This window comes from Sapajus apella, unplaced genomic scaffold, assembly GCF_009761245.1.
Source record: "Sapajus apella isolate SASKATOON/1434 unplaced genomic scaffold, GSC_monkey_1.0 scaffold165, whole genome shotgun sequence".
Classification (NCBI taxonomy): domain Eukaryota; kingdom Metazoa; phylum Chordata; class Mammalia; order Primates; family Cebidae; genus Sapajus; species Sapajus apella.
In genome coordinates, this window is record NW_022437105.1 from 2,279,658 (window position 1) to 2,285,227 (window position 5,570).

Sequence of the window (5,570 nt, forward strand, 5' to 3'; positions counted from 1 at the left end):
CACAGCCCACACAGCACCCGCAGCCCATGTGGCCCCCACAGCCCACACAGCACCCAGAGCCCATGTGGCCCCCACAGCCCACACAGCACCCGCAGCCCATGCAGCCCTCACAGCACCCACAGCCCATGCAGCCCCCACAGCCCGCACAGCACCCGCAGCCCATGTGGCCCACACAGCCCACACACGCCACACGGCACCCACAGCCCATGTGGCCCACACAGTATCCGCAGCCCATGCGGCCCACACAGCACCCACAACCCATGCAACCCACACAGCCTATGCAGCACCCACAGCCCACACAGACCCTGCAGCCCATGCAGCCCACGATGCACCTGCAGCCCACACAGCCCCCACAACCCACATAGCTCACGAAGCGCCCACAGCCCACACAGTACCTGCAGCCCACATGGCCCACACAGCCCACACAGTACCTGCAGCCCACAGAGCCCGCATAGCAACTGCAGCCCTCACAGCCCACACAGATCACACAGCACCCTCAGCCCACACAGATCACACAGCACCTGCAGCCCACACAGACCACGCAGCCCACACAGCTGACACAGCACCCGCAGCCCACACAGCCCACATAGCCCACATAGCACCTGCAGCCCACACAGACCACACAGCACCCGCAGCCCACACAGCACCCACAACCCACACAGCCCAGGCAGCACCTGCAGCCCACACAGCCCACACAGCCCCAGTAGCCACTGAGTATTTTCCATTGCAGGCACTGCGCTAGGTATCTCCCACAAATGCCTCTCACATCATGGGGCAGGTGCATTCCAGGCTACAGAACAGATGTGGGGCCTGAAGCATGGCCCGTGTCAGATGGAGCACCAGGCCTCAACCAGTGAAGGCAGCAGGTCTGCAGTGAGGGGCCGTGCTGTGTGGGCTGTGTGGGCTGTATGCACTGAGGGTGCTGTGTGGGCTGTGTGGGCTGAGGGTGCTGTGTGGCTGAGGGTGCTGTGTGGGTTGTGTGGGCTGAGGGTGCTGTGTGGGCTGTGTGGGCTGCAGGTGCTGCGTGGGCTGTGTGGGCTGCGGGTGCTGCATGGGCTGTGTGGGCTGTGTGGGCTGCAGGTGCTGTGTGGGCTGTGTGGGCTGCGGGTGCTGCATGGGCTGTGTGGGCTGTGTGGGCTGCAGGTGCTGTGTGGGCTGTGTGGGCTGCGGGTGCTGCATGGGCTGTGTGGGCTGTGTGGGCTGCAGGTGCTGTGTGGGCTGTGTGGGCTGCGGGTGCTGCATGGGCTGTGTGGGCTGTGTGGGCTGTGTGGGCTGTGTGGGCTGAGGGTGCTGCGTGGACTGTGTGGGCTGAAGGGTGCTGCGTGGGCTGTGTGGGCTGTGTGGGCTGTGTGGGCTGCAGGTGCTGTGTGGGCTGTGCGGGCTGCGGGTGCTGCATGGGCTGTGTGGGCTGTGTGGGCTGCAGGTGCTGTGTGGGCTGTGTGGGCTGTGTGGGCTGAGGGTGCTGCGTGGACTGTGTGGGCTGAAGGGTGCTGCGTGGGCTGTGTGGGCTGTGTGGGCTGTGTGGGCTGTGCGGGCTGCGGGTGCTGCATGGGCTGTGTGGGCTGTGTGGGCTGCAGGTGCTGTGTGGGCTGTGTGGGCTGTGTGGGCTGAGGGTGCTGCGTGAGCTGTGTGGGCTGAGGGTGCTGCGTGGGCTGTGTGGGCTGTGTGGGCTGTGTGGGCTGTGTGGGCTGTGTGGGCTGCAGGTGCTGTGCGGGCTGTGCGGGCTGTGTGGGCTGAGGGTGCTGCGTGGACTGTGTGGGCATGTTATCTCTGGAATGGTGCATTGTAGGAATAAATCACTTAGTGTTTGAACCTTCTCACACTTATGTGAAGACAAAACTTTAGTGCTTTAGGTTAAAAGGGGTCCTGCTGACGGAGATTGGCTCTTTCCACTGTGGTCCGGGGAGCAGTTGAATGACAGTTTTCTGTGAGGGGCCTGGGATGGCACACTCAGGCTTTGAGGCCACATGGCCTCCACCCCTGCCTCGCAGCTCTGCGGCTAAAGCCTGAAAGCAGCTGCAGCTGCCGCTTACAAGGGGCAGCTCTGGTCAGGAAGCCACGTGCAAGTGGCCACTCGGCTGGGTGCGTCCCAGCCCACAGAAGGAGCGATAGGTTCTGTCCGCTGTGCTGCCTATGAGGGATTCCTACGGGAGGATGAATCCCGAGGGCTTCTCGCAGCCTGGTCTGTCTTACCTTCCTCTCCTGCATGCAGGCTTTTTTTTTTTAAGGAAAGAATAACTTTATTATAAGCATTTATCACCCAAGGTTGCCATATTCAATGATATAAACATTGGTTCTGTTGGTGGAAATTGTTATGGACATGGGATAAAGTTATTATTAAATTTATTCAGATCAGAGGGAAGGTAAAGCCTGTGTCTCCTTGCTCTTATCTTAGTCACGGGAAACGGAGCAGAGGCTGTTGGGGAGGCTCGATGGGCATCTTCCTGGGGCCCTGGAGAGGCGTGACCGGCGGCAGGCAGTGACTTCCAGGCTGCGGTGTGAACCAGGACATTAGCATCGGCACCACGCGTGGTTCCGATGTCTACCCAGGCGGCGGAAAAGGATTTTTCAACAGAGACTCAGCAGACCTGGAGCTTTAAAAGATTTAAAATCTCTTGAAATAGTGATTTCCCAGCTACGTTTACCACATTCATCCCTTCCGGAGCATGTGTGGGGCTGTCTCTGGAGCGGCCACAGGCCTGCTTCTGGAGGCTCTGCTTTACGGCATTGGGTTTTGTTTGTTTGTTGATTTCTATAATAATACTACTCTTTTTATTTTTATGGCTCCGTAATATGTGTTTTATATTGGAAAAGCAAATCTTTGTATTTTTCTAAATTGTTTTATCTATGCTTTTACAAACATCTCAAAAGAATTCTTTAAGAGACAGGTTCTCAATCTGTTGCCAAGGCTGCAGTGCAGTGGTGTGATCATAGCTCACTGCAGCTTCAACTTCCTGGGCTCAAGTAATCTTCCTGCCTCAGCCTCCCAAGTAGCTGAGACTACAGGCACACACCACCACACTCAGCTAATATTTTTATTTTTATTTTTATTTTTTGTAGAGCAGGATTACATTGCCCAGGTTGGTCTCAAACTCCTGGCCTCAAGTGATCCGCCTCAGCCTGCCAAAATGCTGGGATTATAGGCATGAGCCACTGTGCTTGGCCTTAAAATTAAATTAAATTTAAAGCTTATTGCATGTAAAATTGCCATACTAACAATGTTATTTTGTTTTATATAAGATCCCAGTGTTTCATCATTTATTCAGGCTTTTCATGACTTTATTTGTTTGATGTATTATGTATGTACATGGTTTCAGGCTAAATGGGATAATTTAATGCATTCACATATTTTGTAAAGATCAAATCAGTGCACTTGGGATATCCACCACCTTAAACATTTGTCTTTATTGCTAGAACCATTAAAATTCTTCTCTTCAAGCTATTTTGAAATATAGCATAGATTATTGTAAACTCTAGTTAACTTACCAAAAATTAGGTCTTATTTCTTCTATCAAACTGTACGTTTGTATCCACTAATCAACTTCTCTTCGTTGCTACAGCACTTGCCCTTCCTTGTCTCTGATAACCACCAATCTACTCTCTATCTTCATGAGATCCACATTTTTAGCTCCCGAGGTGATACCTGTCTTTCTGCGCCTGGCTTATTTCACTTAACCTAATGGCCTCCAATTCCATCCATGTTGCTCCAAATGACAGCATTTCATTCCTTTCTATGGCTGAACCGTATTCCATTGTGTGTATGTGGCACATTTTCTTCTTCCATTCATCTGTTGATGGGCACTCAGACTGATTCTCTATTTTGGCTACTGTGGATAGTGCTGCAATAAACATGGGAATGCAGAGATCTCCTCAATATCCTGAGGTCCTTTCTTTTGGGCATACACTCAGTAGTGGAGTAGACGGATTGGATGGGAGTTCTGTTTCAGTGTTTTGGGGAGCTTCCATACTGTTCTCCATGGGGGCTGTACTAACCTCCATGCCCACCAACAGTGTCTGAGGGCTCCCCTTTCCCCGTATCCTCGCCAGTATTTGTTACTGTTTTTTAAAAAATCAATTTTAACTGGGGTGAGATGGTACCTCCTTGCAGTTTTGATCTGCATTCCCATGATGATCAGCGAAGCTAAGCATTATTTCATATACTAGCTGGACATTTGTTTGTCTTCTCGTGTGAAATGTCTATTCAGATCTTTGGCCCATTTCTTAAATCAAATTATTGGATTTTTTTCCTAGAGACTTGTTTGAGCTCCTTACATATTCAGGTTGTCAATCCCTTGCCAGGTGAGCAGTTTCCAAATATTTCCCCCACCCTGTGGGTGATGCCTTCACTTTGTTGATTGTTTCCTTTGCTGTGCAGAAGCTTCATGTGATCCCATTTATCCATTCTTTTTTTTTTTTTAGATGGAGTTTCACTCTGTTGCCCAGGCTGGAGTGCAATGGCGTGATCTCAGCTGACTGCAACCTCTGCCTTCTGGGTTCAGGCAATTCTCTTGCCTCAGCCTTCTGAGTAGCTGGGACTATAGGCGCCCACCACATGCCAGGCTAATTTTTGTATTTTTACTAGAGACAGCGTTTTGCCATGTTGGCCAGGCTGGTCTCGAACTCCTAACCTCAGGTGATCTGCCCGCCTTGTCTTCCTAACACTTGTCCATTTTTGCTTTGGTTCTTTGCCCTTTTGAAATCTTACCCCAAAAATCTGTGCCAAAACAAATGTTTCATAGCATGTCTCCAATGTTTACTTGCAGTCGTTTCATGGTTTCAGGTCTTAGATTTAAGTCTTCAGTCCATTCTGATTCGACCTGTCTGTGTGGTAAGAGACAGGGGCCTAGTTTCTTCTGCATATAATTATCCAGTTTTCCCAGCATCATTTTTTGAAGAGACAATCCTTTCCCCATTGTGTATTCTTGGAGCTCTTGTTTAAAATCAGTTGGTTGTAAATGCACAAATTTATATCTGGGTTCTCTTTTTTGTTCTATTTGTCAATGTTTCTGTTTTTATGCTGGTACCATGCTGACTCAGTTACAATAGCTTTGTAGTAAATTTTGAAGTCAGGCAGTGTGATGCCTCCAGCTTTGTTCTTTGTGCTCAGGATTGCTTTGGCGATTCAGAATCTTTTGTGATTCCATATAGATTTTAGGATTTATTTTCCATTTCTGTGAAGAATGGCATTGGTATTCTGATAGGAATTGTATTGAAATCTGTAAATTGCCTTGAACAGTGTTGTCATTTTAACAATATCAATTCTTCCATAGCACTGAATATTTTCAGATAATCCATGAGCATGGAATATTTTTCCATTTTTTGATGTCCTCTTCGATTTCTCTCATCAGTGTTTTATAGCTTTCCTTTCATAAGTCTTTCACTTCTTTGGTTACATTGATTCCTAGGTATTTCATATTGTTTGAAGCTATTGTAAGCAGGATTACTTTCCTGATTTCTTTTTCTAATTGTTCACTGTTGACATAAATAAGCACTACTGATTTTTGTATGTTAACCCACAACTTTACTGAATTCACTTATCAATTCTAACAGTTTTTTTGTTTGTTTAGTTT